At 38.3% G+C, this 22,905-nt stretch overlaps 1 pseudogene; it reads right to left on the reverse strand.

The window, feature by feature from the left end:
* Positions 1–9,683: 9,683 nt before the first annotated feature.
* Positions 9,684–11,837, reverse strand: LOC149022538 (NDR1/HIN1-like protein 6; annotated as a pseudogene).
* Positions 11,838–22,905: the final 11,068 nt, after the last annotated feature.

A 22,905-nucleotide genomic window follows, 5' to 3' on the forward strand; every position in this document is an offset into this window, starting at 1 on the left:
GTCCACAAAAGTACCAGCTCCATTAGGATTAAGAGCTACTCGGGCATTCTACTAAGTAGTCGCAAAACCTTGCATCATAGTAGTAAACTGATTCAGCTGCTGATGCAACATGTTTCCAGAATGTTCATCACATCCTGAATAGAGACTACTTGCGGTGGTCGTGGAGGAGAATTTCCACTACGAAGAGGGGTTTCAACTCTCGGAGGCTCAGTTCTAGTGTTTCCGACAGGTATCTCAACACGGTTATGATCTTCTGGACCATCTTCACCTTCTTGACCATAAAGTATAGCACGATTCCTTAATTGAACCATTCTGCAAAAAGAATTCCAGAAATTAACAATATTATATGATCAATCCGGAATCTTATCAATCCGGAAAAAGATTCTTCAAACGAAACAAACTCCACAACAAGGTCAACATTCATAAACAGAGGCAACAATAAGCACAAAGTCCAAAAAGAATCAAAACAGAGCCAAAATCAAAAAATTTGGGCAACAACAACTGGGCCGGTCGCTTAAGTCAATCGACCGCCAATAGCAACCGCCCCAAAATTCGCGCGACGAAACGCTACAAATTCAGTTTTGGGTCTCATTTGCACTTCTACACTTCTCAAAACAATACTAGGGCTCTGAGGATTTCGTGCTTAGGCCTAGAAAAGTATTTTGGAGACTCTGTTGGCTTCGAATCTACTTCCCACGCAACTTCTACACTCTACACAGGTAATCTTCTCATAAAACCCTTCATTTCCATGGTTTGTATGTAAGAAACTACAAATGTGCAACTATTTCTAGGTTTTCTTTGATGCAAAATGTTTCTTTTACTTCCCAAAACATATCTAGGCATAGATCTACTGTTCACTATGCATTTTTACACTAACAGGTAATTACTGGACATGTTCTAATTCTCATTTTGCATTCTTTTTACCCAAAAACAGATTTTTTTACATTAGATGGCTGCTCGCGGAGGTAGGAGAGTACCCATTTGCAGCCAAGGTCGTGGTCCAGGTAGAGGTGACGCACATGACCCAGTCCATCCAGACTACTTCAGGTCACCAGAGGCACAGGAGCTGTACTTTGGCCACTTTAGTCAGCGTTTGATCAAGTATGGTTGACCGGTAGTGACTTCAGAGGTAGAGCAGTTCCAGATCGAGGAGAGACTTGCGGCAGTGGGTTGGAGAGGTACCTTGTTCTTGAAGAGGATGCCTATCCCAAGCTAGTCGATTATTCTACAAGCAACCTGACCTTCCACAGAGAAAGAGTGGGAGAGCATGAAACTAGGCTGGTGATAGAGAACCGGGTGAAGACTACTGACATACGCTTCACCCCTAAGGAGTTAGCTCACATCCTTGACGTGCCATACATCCATAGCGATAGGAGATGGTTTGAGCCATGGGCAGAGTCAGATGATGACATCCACTGGGTGGAGAGAGCTCTCATCTACTCAGGCATTTGCATGTGGGAGTGCAGTGGGGTAGAGTTAGTGGTCGAGCTGCTTTCCTCATGCCAACTTATCTCACGGATCATAGCACGGAACCTGTTGCCTAAGGTAGGTCATCAGAGTGAGATCTCACTCATGCAGGCTGTGATGACCTTCTCTGTGTACACCCGCTACCAGATAGACTTGGCATACATCATCCAGAATGCCATGATCTATCGAGTGACATATCCGAGGGGAGCGAACCTTGGATACGGGCGACTTCTGACATGGATCTTCGAGCATTTTGGGGTCGACTTCGAGGGAGAGGAGGCTATTCCGGTCTGACATGGCCGCACGATAGGTCACAGATTGGTCGCTCAGATGCACTTACTGGGCGGACCAAACTCACCAGAGATGCCAGCCTAGTCGGAGGACATGGAGGTAGAGGCTGATGATACTGATCATGCAGACTCACCACCACCTTCTCAGTTCGAGACAAGGGGCACATTCGGGACTTAGGACACTTTGGAGGTCGCACCACCTTGGGCTAGAGGTTTGTTCACTCGGATGGACCAGTTCGAGCAGGGGCAAGTAGAGATGAGGGGCCAGATAGCAAAGTGCCTTGATATACTTCACCAGATGAGACTAGCACCAACACCACCACCACAGCAGTAGTAGACTTAGGCTTTTATCCTTTTTGATTCAGTACTGACTAACTTTAGGATTTAGATATGTTTATTGTAGTTTTTATTCAGCACATGTTCATTCCCTATCATTTTGTAAAGCGTAGAGTACGCTCCAAATTATGTAAAGCTTTATCTTATTAATGAAGTACAATTATGCTTGTTGCATTTATATTATTGTCTCTTATGCACTTTCTTGATAACTATACTGTGAGAATGTGTTTCACTTGACTTATAGTAAGTTATGCAAAAGAAAGATTCACTTACTTTCTTAGTTTGTTTCTAACGAAAGATTTTCTATTACTCACTCTAGTTCTTTTGAGTCACTTCTGGATCTATGACTCAGATTGCTCATCTAACACTTGTATTAAGTATTATTGACTTTGTAAACCTGGCTCTGATACCACTCAGTCACACCCCACTTGGATTAAACTCAGATTGCTCATTTAACACTTATACTAAGTATTATTGAGTTCGTAAAGACTTATGGTTTGCATCTCTTACCTAAAATAAATAAGGAATTGGTTTTTCTTTCTTTCTTTCTTTCTTTTCTTTTCTTTTCTTTTTTTTTTTTTTTTTTTTTTTGGCTTTAATTTACCTATATTTTGTCCAAAAAAAAATGTCAATAATTTACATTTTTTTTTCAAATATGTGTAGGCCCACAAAATATATGTGAGCCTATTCCTTAATATAATAAAATAATTCATAGGTAAAACCCATAATGGATCTTATAAGGGCCCACACAACATGTGTGGTGAAAAAACAGTAGTGCTTCTTGTTGATACGAAATCCTGCTCATCCTTCCCTGTCACGTTCCTACAAAACATGTGTTCGACCTTGGGTGGTCAAGGTACGTATCCGACGAGCAAGTCAGTACCAATGATATGATCTCAACTACTCAATAGATAATTCAAGTAATTGATCACACAGAATTGAATACTTACTACATAAAGCCTGCCTGAGGTACTTATATAGCTTTAGATATTAGAGTTAGACTTCAAATATAACTCTAAGAAGAGTTGTGTTAGGAAAGTAACTCTAGAAAGAGTCTTTTACTTTACTTATCCTTTCTAGGAAGTTGGCAGATGATAGAAGTTTATCCTGATCGAGTACTCTTGACACGATGGTCGGACCGTTCATTAACACTATGGTCGAGACAACTGCATTGAACCCGTTGGTTGGACCTGTCACATCCCGTCCCGAATCCACCCAGGGGGTACCCTATTTGGGTTACTCGGGAGTGATCCATAGCCCAACAGATCCAGTTTGGGAACGATCATATCCACTTATCACAATAATATAATCAAAAGCAAGAACAATTTATAGTATTCAAGTAATCTAATAATAAAAGTTAAGAAATGATCACAGAAGGATCACAAAGAACATTAGAGTGCGGAATAACAAGTACCGAATCAAAAGACCACTATAGAGTATAGGGGGAATATACTCTACAAACGTGTGTGGAAAGTAGATTGAAATAAGGTAAAGATTACAACCAGATCTCCAATGAAGGTAAATAACAAGGTAAGTTGTTGACCAAAAAAAAAAAATAACAAGGTAAGCAACTAAGTTATAGTTTCTTCTAACTTATACAATGTCTCCTCAATAACATAATCATAAGAAACTAAGCCAGGTTGGATCTACTCCTGACAAATATGAGTCTTGAACTGATAGCCTTCATTGATGTAGTCATCGTAGCCAAAGTGGTATGAGTCACCAACTTAGTCCTCAAAGTGTTGACCGTCACAGTCAACAGTAGTAGTACCTGCAGAAAAGTCTAACAAATATGTTGCAAAAAGGAGTGAGTTCAAAAGAACTCAACAAGGAAAGTTATTCCATAATAACATAAATCATATGATGCATAGCATAGCATGATGCAATATGATATGAGACATATGATGCAAACATGAATCTCCCTCTAAGTATGCTGGTCTCTATGGTAGACATGCTTTAAGTCATAGCACCATACTTCTTTAGGTAGTCTCAGTCACTCATCACCGAGGAGAATTGGGTCCTGCATCCCTCTCGGACAAATCCATGGTTGGGGTTTCGGTCACCGCTCTCTCACATCACCATTTGGTCTAAGTATTGGCGCATGTCAAGGTATAGCCTAGCCCAATGCAAGTCATCTACTTAATCATATCATGTCAATTCCAGATACATCCATTCCTCCCCTCTCATGATCCTTTCCGGTATCCTTCACACTAGAGTCACGGATATTACTCACCGGACTCATCAACCCTATTGGTCATCCACAAATGGTAGACGGGAAGCTCTCACGTCCCCTCACGGATCATTTCACCGGTCTTGAGCGCCCGTGAGCCCAAGTCTAGCCATTTGCAACCCTACCAATAAATGGCCCCTTTCGGGTATCCGCAATGCGATTTATGTCCTCTCATCACGGGGTGGTTACTGGTCTTGAGCGCCCACAAATCTACACTACTACCACGGGTCGTTCGGTCTCTATGCCCTTCCGATTCAGGTTTGATACGACAGGGACATCCTAGCCAAACACCACCAGACAAGTCCTATGTATGTCATCCAATGATCCAGGAAAGCGTTGATGGGCATCTTCGAAGAACATCCCATACTATTCCCTCCGATGTCCAAGGACAGAAGTACCAGTAGGGCACTCCCCAATCCCAAATCATACCTAAGCAATCACATGCTTATTTCCGTCCATTACATATCAACAATACATTATCATATTGAAAACATGTCATACATCTCATAATACAGTGTATAAATAAATGACAAGAATAAGTAAACATGATAAACCAAGTAATTAAGCATGGTGCTACTGTCATAAGGTAACTACAATAGTCATATGATGTCTAAAATCAACTAATAAGTTAAGTCTACTAAGTTACCAACAACAGTGTAAAAGTCATACAGTCTATGTTATATGGTAATAACCGTCCTTACCTCAAATTGTGAAGAAGATGATCCGAAGTCACAAGAGAATGGTCCAATTATAGTCTTAAAGCCCTAAACAAACATACATGAAGGATTAGAGAAGAAATCAGAACAATCGGAGATCGAACGAATCAAAACTGGGCAAAAGTTGTTGTCAGCAACACTGTTGGTTGATACATTGGGTTGATGGTATCGACCAATAGTATCGACCAACAGAGTCTTGGACAAACAAATGGGATTTTTGGGTTTTGGCTCAAAATTGGTCTCTCGGGTCTCGGATCGATACGAAACTTGGAGGGAATGCTAGGAACAGTAGCAGGAGGCTATGTAGCAAGAATTAACATGATCCAATGGTCAAATTGAAAACCCCCAAATTGAGGTCCTAGGTTCAAACTTGCAAGAATCATGTTCTTCAATGGAATCAATTGAAATTGCAAGAGAACTTAGGAATTCAATTAATAGAATGATGAGCAGCAAAATATAGACAATTACTAACATATAATTAGACCTATTTGCTAAAGAAAATCAGATTAAGAAGATGAACTCATGTTTCCATGAAGAGGAAATCAAAATAAGAAAGCAAGAACGTCAAGTATAAGAAACATAGCATGGAAAGAATGAAGAGAGGTTTAATCAACCCAAGAGAGCTTGTAGAAGAGGTGGTTGCAAGGTTGCAGCACCTTCTTCACGAACTCGGTACAAGACAAGAGTAGATAGGAGTAAAATAGAGAGAAGTGAGAGAACACATACCTTGTAGATGAAATTTGAGAAAAGAGACAAAGGATTCTTGAAGAAGATCAACACCCAAGCCAAGGAGGAGGCTTGGAGGAGCTTTCCCACGTTCTCAGATGTTGAAATGAGTGAAATAATGATTTAGGTTCGAGGTTTCACTTAAAAGGAGGAAGGAATATCCAAAAACCACCTTTTTATTCGAATCTGGGCTTGTTGGTCGATACCTTGGGTTGATGGGTATCGACCAACAGTATCGACCAACAGTAGTTTCAACAGAATTTTCAGGAATAGTTCAGCAACTTCGAATGTGGATTCGGAGGGCTATACAAGGTCAAATGGAGTGAGGTTTTCTCCTACAAGTCAATACAGAAGTCTAGTTTCCAGAAACACCTTTGGGTCAAGCATGGGAGTTCATTAGGTCCACCAAATAATCTCACCTTCTTAGATGCGCAAGCAGGATTTGCCAGACATAGTTCAGCAACTTCGGACAGAGATTTGGAAGGCTATAGGGGGTCAAATTGAGTGGGGTTTTCTCCTACAAGTCCATCAAGAAGTATAGTTTCGGGAAATACTTTTGGATTGAGCACAGGAGTTCATTAGGTATTTCAACTAATTCACCCCTCTTCGGTGCGCAGATTCAAAACTAACACTGACAATGCTCTCAAGTGAGGGGCATCATCGTCAATGTCCATGGGCTTGGGCTCCGACACCAAATCATCAACCAAAATGGTCCACAAGGACTTCTCCCACCACTTCGGGTCATTGGATCTACAGACAATACAATTTTCGGGCCGGGTCAAGGTAAGGATAAGGTCGAACATGGCCTCCTAAGGCTTTCAAGGATAACAACATTGAAATCAAGGTCCAACTTCAAGGTCTAACATTAAACAAGTCATTCTTTATCCCAAAACAAATAGGGTATCCCGAGCTAGGTTTGGGCTGGATTTCACAGGACCGGTCAAGGTAGAATGACTATTTTAGTCATTAACAGAAGCCCCCCGGTCCATTGAAGTCGAGGACAGTGTGTTCGACCCAAGGGATTACATTACTCCCATGCAAGGTGTCCTTGATCGGTCCGAACAGGTACCTCCTTTATTTCTTCTTCTCTACTTTTTCATTTCTGCGTTTCTTGAGAAAAAAAAGTTGCTATTGCCGCTACGGAAGCTCTTTCTTGCCTCTTATCTTGACGTTTCTGCTTCGCTTTTCCATACCTAGACCAGTAAGTCCTCTGTTCTTATCTTTTTTCTCCACACTTTTCTGTGGTCGAAAAGTGTTACATACTTGTTCGAGAAGTCATCGCGTTTCTGTGGCTGAGAAGTAATATGCTAAATAGCGAGGCGAAAAGTTGTTCAGCGAGCGAAATATTTGCATTAATGCTTGTGTTGGATCGACCACTTTTGTTGGCCGATCTTGCCCTTGGTCCTCTTATACTTTATTTAGTTGTAAAATTCCTTGATTAACCTTGATCATGATTTTCACATTTTTGCAACTTTATCGGAGACTCCTTTGCTTTGTCTTCTTGACCCTGGTCGGTCTATTTGAGGTTGACCATAAGTCACTTGGTAACGGTGTTCCATGTTCAGACCAAGGGACTAGCTTTTCCTCTTAATCAAGCTTTGATTTGGTTTGGTGATTTTTCTCTACCAAGGCTGCAAGTGGTGCATTTATAGGGATAAGATCTTTTGTATCGTCTCTGTTTAAGCCAGTGTTCTAGTTGAAATGCATCTGAGTTTTCATAGTGCTCAAACCATTGATCTGGTCGAACTGGTTGTGGTCGAGAAGAATCACCAACCTGGTCGAGCTCTTGAGCTTTCATTTGAAGTTGTTTGGTTGACCCTGCATTGGCCAAGCATTATGCTAATCCTTTCATAAATCCTTTAGTCTTCTTCATTGTCTCTTTGGCTATTGAATTATCATTGATTCTCCTCTTCTTTGATTGAAGATTTTGCCAATTGCCATGGTTACCTGCCCAGTATATGTAGGTATATGTTCGACTACTTCCTCCGAGCATGGTAACTTGTCGTATTTACACACTACGGTGTTCGTGATTTATTTGGACACTACGGTGCTCGTAACGTATTGGCACACTACGATGCTCTTGACATATTTGCTTACGACGTTGCTCATCATAGATGTATTTGCACACTATGTTGTCGGAAGCCTAAATTTAGGTCTTACACCTTTTTTGGAAGCCCAAAGTACCTTAGGTCTTACACCTTTTTTGGAAGCCCTTAGGTCTTACACCTTTTCTGGAAGCCCTTAGGTCTTACACCTTGTGTTCGGTTTTTCCTTGAAAACGACGTTTAGTTGAAGTAAATAGATCTCTGTGTTTGGTTATTCCCCGAACACAATGTGAATTTGAAGTAAATAGATCTTTGTGTTCGGTTCTTCCCCGTACATGATGTGAATTGAAGTAAATAAATCTTTGTGTTTGGTTCTTCCCCGAACACGATGTGAATTGAAGTAAATAAATATCTTTGTTCGGTAATCTCTCCTTTATGCACTATCTCATCTGTCGAAGTATTTTTGTTCGGTATACTGGAGTAATGTGTATCGGTCATTCGTGGCATCCTTCCATACGATTGCTAGTATGTTGCTCGGTAGGTGGCTGTTCAGCCATACGTTGTGCTTGTTCATCACAAGTGAATTTGAACGGGATGGAATTTGTGGTTGGCAATGCACAATTCTTTGTTGATACTGAAAATGTGAAGTAATTTTCAATGTTCGTTATTTATTTTGTTCATCATTCAAGCCATGCTGTTCGGTACGGTTTGCTCGATCATAAGTCCAAGTAATTGTTCGTCAACCATTGCTCGGTCATAACCCACTACCCCCCGGGCATGATAGCTTGGAGTATGATGAAAAATCTTTGAAGTTTTCATGCCTAAGGAATTTTAGGTCTTTTTTTTGCCTAAGAATCTTAGGTCTCTTTTGCCTAAGTAGTATCTTAGGTCTTTCCTGCCTTAAGATTCATAGTGCCTTCCTAAGAATCTCAGGTCTTTTCCGCCGAGGTCTTTTCTGCCTAATTTTATTAGGTCCTTTCTGCCTAAGAATAAATCTTTGGACTTTCTGCTGAAGAATAAATCTTTGGAGTTTCTGCCTAAATATTTTAGGTCTTTGTGCCTAAGCATAGCATTTCAGCATCTTAGGCCTTTTCTGCCTGAGAATAAATCTTGGGACTTTCTGCCTAAATACATTAGGTTTTTGTGCCTAGGTCTTTCTGCCTAAGAATCTTAGGTTTTATCTGCCTAAGAGACTTAGGTCTTTTAAGAGTCTTAGGTGCGTTGGTTCTTTTTCTTGTTTAGATTGTGTTTGTATTTAATTGTTTGTTATGTTTTTTTTTTTGTTTTTTGTTTGATTCTTGTTGTTTTGTTTGTTCTTGTTGTATTTTGTTATTTTATTTGATTAACCAAATACCATCAATTTTGTCTTCAATACATCACCATGTTATTGGCACATTTATAAATCCCTCTCTCTTATCTCCATTTGTTCCATGGTTGACTCCATTGATGCAATTAGTATTTAGTTATCTCGTCCAACTACTTCCTCTTCCACCGTTGTTGTGTGTGAGGTCATTTCTTGTTGTTCATCTACATTTAGTACTTATCATCCCTTCCCACTAAATTCTTGGTATATGTTTACAAGGGTGAGAGGCCTTTTTGGAGTTTCTTGCGTGTGGTAGTTTTTTGTCCTTTGGGATATGGATCTCATATATGCCGGCATAGAAATTGTTCTTGTGTGAGTCAATTACTTTAAATTTTTTTCTTGGCCTGGCCCCGAGGCACTCATTGCAGATGGGTTTGGATCTGCATTTGTATATATTATTCACTAAGATACTGAGTAGGATACCTATTCCTACATTGGGAATATGAGTCCCTCTTTGGGCCACAAGTGAAACATAAGATATCATAATATACTAATTAACTAGGGTATATCTTAGCTTATTTCATCCCGATAATCTGCTTGCTTCAATTTACAGTCACTAGTTTTAATGCTAATCAAATTATTCTGACTCAAGCTATCCACCATCATTGCACCTGACATTGGGCTTCACCTTTATAAGTTTAGTCTTCCGCTTCAAACTCACTGGTACTTTAGCATTAGAATCAATGGAATATTTCCTGTCTGTTGTTGTTGAGTAATGCTTGGAACACATTTCCATTGGGAATCTGACCTGTTTTGAACATCAAGACAGTTGTGTTCTGGTGACCCTGATAGATTGTGGTAGACCCTTCACATAACTTAGTGTTTGTGTACCGCACTAATGTTGCTTCCATCTTCATGGTAAATTCCTATTTTCTTGTTTGGGTTTGTTGCTGTGCCTGACTACAATGAGCAGAAGGGTCATTTCTGTGTTGATCATGACTGATTGATTCTCAGACGATCTATGGAGTATGAAGGACCTTTGGGGTTTGGTTGTGGTTGAGGATGCACCTCTCCATCACCACCGATGTCAAGAGAGACGCTCCCTTGTGACCCAGTGGAACACCAGTCTCTCTTAATGTGTGGGGAGGGTTAGTTCTTGTCATCTTACTCATGCACCACCATCCATCCAAGTGAACTCGAGTACCTAATTCCCATCCCTCATCTTGCTCTTTCCTCTCCAGCAAGCACTGCCACTCTACTGCTGTGATAATCTGGTGCCACTGTTTCTGATCCACTCGCCCAACAATACTCCTCCATTGCAGCATCCAAAAATATTGAAGAACATCTGCCAGTTCATTTATATGAGAAAAATCCCCACCTGTTGGGGGGGGGGAGTAATGCTCTCAAGCCTAAAACAGAAAAGATTCTAACAACCATTTCGTAGTTCACCAGCAATATGATTGTTGTCTGAGTTCCACATAATTTCTTTAGTGTTGCCAACAGATCTGTTACTGCCCCTTCACTGTAGATGACATCAGATCCGAGTACTGAAACATAGATACTAACAGAATTATACTCCAACAGCAATCACTTTCAATTTAAACCTGGAGCAGAGCAAGAATCTCAAATCATTTGAACTTTCAATAAGATTTCCTAAACTTTGAAAATTTTCTCTTCCTAACTGCATAGTCAAGTTTAACAATCTCAATGGTTTTGAAGTTGAGCAATAATGAGATGCTCACCGTACTCCCAATGCAACAAACATCATAGTGGCAAGATCACCCCAGCCCTTTTTTTCTTCTTTCTTGGTCCAGCAAGGGGATCAACCAATCCAGGAACTAACCTGATTTGGAAGTCTCATTTTATTACATTCTTTTCAATTACCAGATAGGCACCGCACTGCAGTTGTGAACTGTAGTGACAGGACTTTGAGTAGGATGTACAATTTGTAGGTTCCTATAGTGAGAACCTAGCTAATTCCAATTAATTCCTCTGGCTTTGAGCATCCCTAATTCATGTTTTAAATCTTTGTAGAACTGCTACTATGAAACAAAATTTCCTTTTGATAAAAGATGATAATGGTATTTTTAGGGCGAATGAATGTTCAAAATTATTGCATTAAAAATAAGAAATATCAGAAAACAGAAAACCTACAGACTTGATATTGAAATTTCCTATTTTCCCATTAGAGTTTTCAAATAATCATAACTATTCAGGATTTAAATAGTTATAATGTCAAAGCATTACATGAAATCCCAGTCCTATTGCAGCCACCAGAGCAAACAGAATATGTTATTGTAACCATCAACATTTGATATCAAAATCACTACCCTTTGTGATTTGATACTAGATAATTAATATATACAGTTTGCAATATAAGTGGACAAGGATTACCATAATCAGGAGAGGATCAATTAAATCTAGTCAAGATCATCGCCCCTATGAGCTCCCTCACAGTTGCAGAGAGACCATTAGTCTTTAAAACTAGACAAGAGACATCGTTGCAGATAGGAGAATTAGAACTAATATCCTTCTTGAACAGAGATACTCTGATACAGATTGCTCATTATTATTAGACATTAAAATTGAAGAAATTAGATTATAATACCCTACTAGTCCACAGCCGGCACCCAATTCAATAACCTTCTTGCCTTGAAGAACAAGCTTCCCTGAGTCCACAGCTTGCTCCAAGAACTTCCCTACAACAATGCCACTGTCCCACATCACTGCTCCAGTTACCCCTGGTGTGCTCTACAAGTTCATAACCACTAAAAAGAAGAGAAACTTAAGAAATTTCAAATTTTGTAAATAGATTCAATGAAGACTTTATAACATCAATCACATACAGGTAAAATATCCCAAAAATACCACCAACAACAGCAACACTAGAGACGCACAGAACTACCCATTAAAAGACTATTATCATCTTCATCAGAGTTAGCTAATTATCTGAATTTGGCCCAATGAATCCATCTGGTATTATTGGGTTTTTACAATGGTTCACGGGTATATAACCTCCTTCAATAGTAATCATTTTCAGGTTCCTAAACTCAGAAAGCTGTCAGGGTTACATCACAAGAGAGTAGTAGAGCCAAGGTAGCAAAAATATTGGAAAAAAAAAGGACTAAAGAACCTATCTTGACCAGAGTCTCGATTTCTTCTTCTCCATCGGAGACCACCATCATGAATCCATTATGCTGCGAACTTCTCAGTCCAGGGTCTCAACCAGGTGCCGTGACACCGATTTGGCTTCGGTAAGAACAAATTACGCAGAACCAAACGGATGAAAAACCTTCACGGAACTGCAAGCAAGAGAGGAACGCGAATCAGATGGAAGAGATGAGCGAGTTCAGTAGCTGCGAGAGCGAGTTCAGTAGTTGCGATGGAAGAGAGAACCCTAGCTACGACGGAACAAACTTCGCGAACGAGAACGAGAAAATGATTCACGATGGTTTCCAACCCCTATTTATACGTGGGTTCCAAAAGGTGAGTTTATTTGGAAACCACCTCAGGAGGTGGTTTCCAAGTGATCCTAAATTTGTGTGTTGAAGTGGATCCTAGCTGAGCTGGGTTCCGACTCAACTTTCAACCAAACACAATTTTTTTTCAAATTTCATGATTCCCTGGAATCTAATTCTAGGGAAACGCAGAACCAAACGCCACCTTAGGTTTTATTCACCTTAGAGACTTAGGTCTTTCTGCCTATAAGAGTCTTAGGTCTTTCACCTTTTTTGGAAGCCCTTAGGTCTTACACCTTTTCTAGAAGCCCTTAGGTCTTACACCTTTTTATGCCTAAGGAACTTAGGTCTTTTTCTTCCCAATGCTGATCGAGTAGAGTTATTGATTTGGTCGTGCAGCGTCCTTCCAATATTGGTCGAGTAGAATGATTGTGGTCGACTCATAGGTTTCTAGTATAGTAGTCTTTTAGACTTGTACATCTAGACCTCTTTCTTCGAGCATGGCTACTTCTATGCTTTGCTTACAAGGAGGTCAAGATGTGAGATATTTATCTCTCTTTACTCCCCCGAGCATGATAGGTCAAGTCTTTTTTGAACTGTTATGGTTCATCTAGCTGAGAACTTTTGCTTGTATATAGAACTCCTTTCTCTCGATCATGTATGGTCGATTATATCTCGAGCTTCCATACTTGTAATTTTGATTATATTTTGCTATTCACGAGCTCAAAGGCTTTGAAAATATTGTATATAAGACTTTTGTTGTTGAAGCTAAATATATTATTACTGCTGAATTCCAATGCTAGCTGACTTAAAGAGTAATACTGCTTGATATTCCACATCCAATTCTAGGTTGTATATGGCGAATAATCCCGATTGTGCATCAATGAGTATGATGAAAGCAGCATAGTCAAAAATGATTCTTGAACAAGATTATAAATGTGATGATGGGTTCAGAAAATATATCTGAATAGTCTCATGACAAATATGTTTAAATAAATGTGTAGCATTGGAATATTAATCTCAATCAGCCCATGTTTGTCTTCTAATTCCCATTCATATACAGTCGATGGAATTGAAGATATATATGATATGCATGGTAAATATAGATACCAAAAAAGGCCATGAACGATAGGTAGAATAAAATTCTAAATTTGTCAAATTGAGAAAGTGGACGGAATCAAATTTAGTTTACCATAATTGACACCAAAAGGAGCCCTGAGGAAGAAGATTATATATTCTACAGATGACATTCTGCATCTTATTGTACTTCAAGTCTTTTCGTTCATCTCTTCCACTTGTGAATCGATTTTTTGAATCGTAACTTCGTGTGTATGGAGGATTTTGATCTGAAGAATAGTCTGACATGCGCTCAAGATAAGCAATCCGACGTGTGCCTTTTTTGCTCTGCTGTCATCATAATTGTGGACTAACTTTCCACTTTGATATGGATACGGACTTTTCAATCTATGTCGCATGATGACATTATTGTCATTACTTTCATATTTAACTCCATTGTTAAGCCAAAGAAAATGAAGTCCTTGGCCCTCTGAAGGATAATGTCCGTAATCATGTGCAAAAGGATCCAACTGGCAAAAGAAACTGACGGGGCGATTGTATGTGTATGTGATCCTTATGCTTGTCTATTAACATACTTATAGGCAAAATAAGGATCTGAGATCAAGCAGCTCCAACGAGTGGAGATGTACTTAAATCTAAAAAGCATCTTTAAAGCGAGCCTAATGATCACATCAGTTGCCAATTCATCTCCCATAGCCACCAGTGGATCTATATCTTTGGTGTCAGCTTTATAGCTGATTTTGTACATCCTGGGTTCTCCATTTTGTCCTACAGACTCATCAAGCAATTGCAAGAAATAAAAATGCAAAAGAGGCCACAAAATCTCATTTCAGAAAATCACGATGCAACCAAACAACATGTGGTTTAATGCAATTTTTCTTTTCATTGTTTCTTAATTGCCCGATTAGAAGGAAACCAACTGAATTTTCAGTCATTTTTATATTGACAAGGCAAACTTCAAAGAAAGAGGAGGGTGAATGAGAAACATACCATCCGGTTGGATTACTCATAACTCATAAGAAGAGATTAAATAATACCCATGAATAGCAGATGAATTCGTCAATCAAAAATATAGTAGTGTTGGTTTAGCATTCCTGATCTGATTTGCACAATGGCTTTTTGATCAAGAGTTCCTACAGACGGCGCCAATTGTTGATACGAAATCCTGCTCGTCCTTCCCTATCACGTTCCTGCAAAACACGTGCTCAACCTTGGGTGGTCGAGGTACGTCTCCGATGAGCAAGTCACTACCAATGATATGATCTCAACTACTCAATAGATAATTCAAGTAATTGATCACACAGAATATGAATACTTACTACATAAAGCGTCCCTGAGGTGCTTATATAGCTTTAGATATCAGAGTTAGACTCCGAATATAACTCTAAGAAGAGTTGTGTTAGGAAAGTAACTCTAGAAAGATTCTTTTACCTAACTTATCCTTTCTAGGAAGTTGGTAAATGATAGAAGTTTATCTTGATCGGGTACTCTTGACACGATGGTCGGACTATCCATTAAAACTATGGTTGAAACAACTGTATTGAACCCGTTGGTCGGACCGGTCAGGGTAGAATGACTATTTTAGTCATTAACACTTCTCAAGTAGGAAAATTATCTAAACTTTCATTCTTCAGCTTCCCAATGTTAAATCCTGGTTTCACCCCTAGTCGCAAACGTGTTCAAAATTAATCGCTAAACTTAATTTCGTTAAATGAAGACTAGTGGCGAATCTTTAATTTCCTCAATTGACTCAACCAACTCAATCGAACCCAAGTCTCCCACTCTTTCGCAAACTTTTGACTTGACTGCGGATTTCAAAAAAGTTGAGTGGTTAATCTTGTCAAACCTAGTGATGTTTTTAATTGTTTACTGTAATATGTATCCGAAAAAAAAACATGACATTTTTTTATGAAAAAATACCTACAGGAATCGTATCTTTTAACAAGAGAGGGACATCGAGGAGTTGAGGCTTTAATAATGTGGATTTATTATTCAATTTAACTTAATTTCTATGTAAATTTGGTACATACTACTTTCGAATACAATTAAAATTCATTGAGTTTATCATATCTCAGGTAAGGTACTTACTCAAAAATAAGACTCGGATGATTTATGACTAAGCTACATCATATTTTATTTGAACCTAATCTTTATGATTCTACCAATGTAGAGTTGTTCTACTGGTTGAAACCGACATCTCTTAGTGATGAGGTCATGGGTTCGACTCTTGCTGAGACATATTAATATCCCCATCCCACGGCGTAATAAAGCCCCTTCCTACCTGATATGGAGAAAATATAAACGAACTTGGTTCAATCTTGGTTCGACCCTCGACTCCGGTCGGGACGAAAGGGAATCGACTCACTTCTGAGCAAGCCGGGTCCAGGAGATAGCTTGCTAAGGAAGAAAACTAACTCAGTCACAAGCACGCCCTAATCCGATACAATCGGAATAGGCTAATCAACCTAAAGGCGGTTAGTAGTATTTGGCAGCTGTCACTCATCGCTATTATATGGATAACTAATATATAACGATCGTATTATCAAAGGAGTCATCTACTAGTCCAACCTAGTAGAGATCTATCACTTAACGGATCTATCTGTTAAGATCCAGCGACTATCCGAAGAAGGCTCAAAAACATCCAACAAAGGAGATTTGAAGGTACACTCTATATAAGACATCACCTACCCACAAGGTAGAAGATGGACTAGTCCAACCTAGTAGAGATCTATCACTTACGGATCTATCCGTAGATCCGGCGTCCGAGAAGGCTCAAAACATCCCGGGAGATTTGAAGGTACACTCTATATAAGACATCACCTACCCACAAGGTAGAAGATGGACGAACACACATACACAGATACATACAATTTGAATCGTATTCTCGTTATTCATTCCTTAGCTCTGTGATCCAACAGAGCCGTTTGCGATTAAGTTCATCAACTGACTTAGCCTTCGGAGGTGGACTCCCGATCCCAGCGGTCGGGCCACATCTGACGTTCGTTTTTGTAGGTTATTCTCAGGAGATCTAAAGGCTGAGCAGATTTTGGACCCATCAGTACCAAAAATAAAAAATAAAAAATCTAAATGATTCTTGACTAGGTTTTTTAAATGTTGATTTCACTTAGGCAAATTCGTCGGGTCAAAAATCTAGTTTTCGTACTACGTGGAGAAGAAAAATTATCTCGTAAGGTAAATACAAAAAATCATTTTTATGATCGATAGTCCTAGATTTTTCTTGTTTAACCTCAAAAGCTCGAGGGCTATTATGTAAATCTACCTTCACCTGGAAGCATCAATTCAAATTTTTGTATTTCTTTATTTCGAATTGGTAGCTTTATATTAGGGGGTGGGACTATTACATATACCATACCAATGACCTTTCCATTAAGAGGTGTTGGTCATTACAAACTGAGCAACCATTGATGGTTCAGTTTTGATTTTTTGCTACTAGGGTGTAGGTAGGGGCAGAAGGGAGATCCATTGTTTTGTTTACTGTTTTGAACCACACAGTAAGGGTAGTAGAGCCCACACCAAGCCCATTGGGATTTTTTATATTTGATTTTTTTTCTTCTAATACTTACAAGTGGGCTCCACCCCAAACTGTACAGTTCAAAATCGTCAAGAGGCACACATTGGACTAATATCATGTCCATTTCTGACAATGAAATATATTATCCATTTCTTTGTAGATATGTGACATGTGCCTCAAAATCATACCAAAAGATTGAGGTCCATTTACAAGTCACCTCATATTTTTTTTCAAATTTAACCACAGCTCTTTGATTCTACTATTTGATGTGATGTTGGGACAAATATCATACATTTACAAGAAAATTGATGGTACATTTCTGACAAGAAAATGGACTGGATAAATTTCAGGCACAGACCTAACTCTAGAAGTGAACCATGTGTAAACCATGGGTCCACTTCTTAAAGGTAGAATCGATATGAATGGAAGGCAGATTCCCCCCCCCCCCCCCCCCCCCCCCCCCCCCCCCCCCCCCCCCCCCCGGGGGGGGGCGGGGGGCCCCCCCCCCGCCCCCCCCCCCCCCCTTGCCCGCGCGGCGGCCCGGGGGCCCCCCCCCCGGGGGGGGGGGGCCCCCGGGCGGGGGGCCAGGCTGATTGCTGCTCCCCCTCTTTGTTTTGTTTTGTTTTGTTTTGTGGTTAATATTTTATATTGTTTGGGGGGAGTAGAATTACCACATATACTAGTGAAAGCTGAATTAATGACCTCTTTATTAAGAGGTGCCAATCATTTCTGACTGAGCAATCTCTTAATGATATTTGATAAGGAAACTTTTGTTTAATGTATCTCATGCAGTACATTGTAGGGGGGGAGGGCGAGGATGAGAATTATCACATATACTAGTGGAAGCTGAATTCATGACCTCTTCACTATGAGGTGCCAATCATTACTGACTGAGTAATCCCTTAATGGTATTTAGGCTCTTTTTGGTATCAATTATCATTGTCAATTATGAGAAATTTTCATTATTTTAAATTGTTTGGCATCTATCCTAAATTTTATTTTTATTTAAAATAATAGAAAAACCTCCAAAATCCATAATGAACTTTTTGTCCATTATTGATTATGATGAGAATTTCATTATCTTCATTTGTGTAAGTTTACTTAAAGTTCTATAAGTAAGATGAGGGTAAAATAGTCAATACACATTCTTTTATAACAACCATACTTTTTCCTTCTTTTCTCACTTGTTTACTATCATTTTTAATAATTTTTTATCTTGACACCAAACTTATTTTCCATTTCATAATTTATTTTCAATAAAATTCACCAAACCATTTTTCATTCTTGACCAATAATGAATTCTTGTACTTATTTATTTTAAATAGGCATAATAGATAATGAGAATTGATACCAAAAAGAGCCTTAATAAGGAAGTTTTTGTTTATTGTATCTCATGCAATACATGGTACTTTAGAAATCCAACACTGTAAACTTTCCCATCCTTAAAATCAGCCATTTAACTTTTAAAATACGTGTCATGATTTGAAAAGGACGTAGGACATATTCGTGCAACAGCAAACAAAGGTTCTTGAGAAAGAAAGTGCGATTGCTCTAGAGTTTGGGTGGTGCTCACTGCACCACTCCTTTTCCACTTTATTCTATGGCAGTCTTTTTTTGGTCAAATTCTATGGCTGTCTACATGAGAAATAATCTACTTAACATCTTCTACGTAATGGAAAAGTATTAGTGGCCATCCTTTTTGTTATATTTTTTCTAAACGCTGAAAACAAAATCTATTGTAAAACATAGCTTTTACGAAACTTATTGACCAAAAAAAAAAAAAAACATAGCTTTTACGAAACATTAGGTTTTTCATGACACAATTTTCAACTTTCATGACACAATTGAATCAGCTAAGGATTGCGCCAAACACTCGATAGCTCAATCGAAAAGGCTACTTTAACCAAGGCACCAACAGCTGTGTTGTATTTTTTTTGGCCAAAACAACAAAACAACTGTGTTGTATGCTTTTGGAATAAAAGAAAATTCACAAGAATTAGTTGTAAAATTAAATTTGTATTTATATACTAATGTGATTGCTAGACTAGAGTGCTAAGACAATACACTGAATTGTCAAAATTACCCAATTTTAAAAACAAGATAGGATCAGGGGAGGAGCCAGGATTAAACATTGGGGGATAATGAGTCGAGGTCACTTCTCAGTCGGACAAGCACTAACGCTTTTTCGCCACATATATTGTGAGCCTATGTTGGACCCACTATAGATCCCACCTCTTAATTATTTTATCACATTTAGACGTGGGGCTCACATTAAAAATATAGGTAAATTAATAGGAGAACTAAAATATAGTTAACAAAATTATAGGTAAATTATTATAAATATATTTAAATAGAAGAACTTGTGGGAGAAATTGTAGGAGAAAAGATAAACTCGAAGTGTATTAACCAAATATGGGAAAAAACAATCAATTTCCATAAATTAAATAGAAAAAGAAATGGTTATGATTAGATCCAATAAAATCAATGGCTGAAATTTTAAACGTCTAACTAGTAAAACTTAAAAATTTGAATTTGCAAAGCTAGTGGTGGAGGATTGCCCGAGACAGAGACAATTCTTCTCTAGTTGGGGTATTTCTATTTCTTTTTCCCAGGTCAAGAGTTCTGTTCATTATTGGTTACCACCGCCATGGGGTTGGATCCTGATCAACTGTGACGGTTCTCTTCGGGGACATATTGGAGGGTATGGTGCTATGGCTCGAAATTGCAGAGGTGATGTTATTTTTGCTTGTTCTGGTGGCTGTGCTAATCTGGGTGTTTTTCATGCTGAGATACTTGCAATTCGGTGTAGCTTGCAATTTGCGTAGCAATACGGCTGTAATAAGGTTTTGGTGCATTCAGACTCCGAAGTGGCAATTAGGACTTTACTGAGTACTTATCGCTCACATTGGGGGATACTACACATTGTTGAGGATATTCTTCACTTGAGATCTTTGTTTCAGGAGTATATTTTGGTGCATGGTGTTAGGGAGACTAATAGATGCGCGGATTTTTTAACCGGATTGGCAACGTCAGACCAAGAAATTTTGATGGATCCTCTCTCTTTGCCTGCTCAGCTCTCTCAATATATTGTAGAAGAGTGACAGGGTCGTAGGTTCTTTACAACCTAATCCTGTATTATTGTTTGTATTCTATTTATTTCTATTAATATAAAGTCTCATTTTCTCCAAAAAAAAATTTGAATTGTGAAAAAACACCTTCTGATGGAGTCGTGCCACTAGTAATCTAGCAATATTCTACAATTAATTATCTTGTGGTTTGAAATTTGATTTTCTCTCTTACCAAGGCACCAACAACTGTGTTGTATGCTCTTGGAATAAAAGAAAATTCACAAGAATTAGTTGTAAGATTATATTAGTATTTATATACTAATGTGATTGCTAGATTAGAGTGCTGAGTCAATACAATGAATTGTCAAAATTACCCAATTTTAAAAACAATATGGGATCAAGGGGAGGAACCAGGATTAAACATGGTGGGGGCGGGGATAATGAGTCGAGGTCACCTCTCAGTCGGACAAGCACTAATGTTTTTTCTCCACATATATTGTGAACCTATGCGGGACCCACTATAGATCCCACCTCTTAATTATTTTATCATATTCAAACGTGGGGCTCACATTAAAAATTATAAGTAAATTAATAGGAGAATTAAAATATAGATAACACAATTATAGGTAAATTATTATAAATATATTTGAATAAAACATAGGGGCTGAAATTGTACAATTAGATTTGTTACCATTTTAAACTTTAAAAAATCACGAAAGAAAGAAGGTAGTGAAGAACCTGTGGGAGAAATTGTAGGAGAAAAGATAAATTCAAAGTGTATTAACTAAATATGGGAAAAACATTCAATTTCCATAATTAAATAGAAAAAAATTCAATGGTTATGATTAGATCCAATAAAATCAATGGCAGAAATTCTAAACATCTAACTAGTAAGACTTAAAATTTAAAGGGGTGCCAATGGAAGGATAGTGCAATGGTTGAGAACTCACCTCTCAGTGGAGAGATTGTGGGTTCAATCCTTAACGGCGGTATATGTAATTATCCCAACCCCAATTTCCCTATATATAAAAAGCGCCTTTGTTACAAAAAAAAAAAATTTAAAGGGGTGGCTCAGTTGGCAAAAGACCAACGCTTCCAGAGGAGGTCAGAATTCGAATCCCCTCGGGCCAGACTATATTAATTATATTAAAGCTCCCCTAAGGATGTAGTCATGGTCCGCGCAAGCTGGTCCGGATGAACCTTGGATCCAAAAATTTTTTTTTTTTAATTATTCTTAGAAGGAATCTAAATTTTAGGAGAAAGTTTAGGGATTTTGGAAAGGAAAACTAATAAAACTTAAAATTTAAATTGTTATTAGAAGGAATAAAAATTTTAGGAGAAAGTTTAGGGATTATTGGAAGTTAGGGGGTGTATTTCATGCATACAAAGAGAAAATCAAGGGAAAAATACAAGAAATATGAAAATTTTTAAAAAATTGGGCTCGACCTCTTAATAGCTCCGCCAAATGGGATATAGTTATAAGTTATAGTTATAAATTTGTTATAAAACTTCATGATAACTAGAGGAGATATATCAAAGACAAGGAAGAAAGTATAACAAGATGAATCACTCTCTTTATTGAATTGTGTGCATTACATATTTATAGTAGAAGTAAATATATCTTTGTATAGAAATATCAAAGCTTACAAGGAAATACAATATATGAAATTCAAATTGATTCTTACACATAATAGGATGTCCTTAGCATGAAATGATAGATTTTCGCTTATGATAGAAGATGCATGGAATAGAAATGTGGATTGCCAAGATTGTATACTAAGATGGCTGAGATCTTTAGTTGGAAGTTACACATTTTTTGTATTACCTCTTTTGGGGTTTGGGGTGATGGATATTCTTATTTAATATTATTTATAATGCTCCCCCTTAAAACCTTATTAAGATCAACTTGTGGAAAAATAATTTTAGTGAAAGAAAAAGAGTATATATATTTCTAAATAATACATATTGTTAGTTGCCTTGTTAAAAAACCTTACCAAGAAAACCCAGTGGACAAAACTATGGTAAAGGCAAAAAGAGTACAACACGTATTTTACTCTACTTAACGATAACATCTCTCACATCTACCCAGCTGGTACCCTATCTGGAATACCTGAGTGTGTGATCCACAACCCCGAAGATCATGTTTAGAAACGATCATATCCACTTAGCACAATTAGATAATCAAAAGCAAGAACAAATCATTGTATTCAAGTAATTTAATAATAAAAGTCAAGAAAGAACTCAGAAGGATCACAAAAGAATATCAAAGTGCGGAAAAAGATACCAATAGAATAAATCAAAATGTAGAGTGAGGCGGAAACTCACTCCACAGTAGCAGCAGAAAAATAGATAAAAAAAGGTAGATTACAACCGGTTCCCAAAATAAAAGGAGAACGAACAACTAAGGTCTCAACAAAGCTAATAAAGATAAAAAAAGAGAATGAGACGATGTCCCATCGCTGGCACTCAAGTGCAAGAGTTGAACTACTCCTGATATTCATCAGTCTCATATTGATAGTCTTCACCGACATAGTCACCATAGCCAATATTGTATGAGTCATCAACTTAGTCTTCATAGTACTGACCATCATAGTCAACAGTAGTAGTACCCGCAAGAAAGTCTAATAAAAGATGTTGCAAAAAGGAGTGAGTTCAAA

The sequence above is a fragment of the Hakea prostrata genome, chromosome 3 (assembly GCF_041222555.1).
Source record: "Hakea prostrata isolate BN-2017 chromosome 3, UWA_Hpros_2, whole genome shotgun sequence".
NCBI lineage: Eukaryota > Viridiplantae > Streptophyta > Magnoliopsida > Proteales > Proteaceae > Hakea > Hakea prostrata.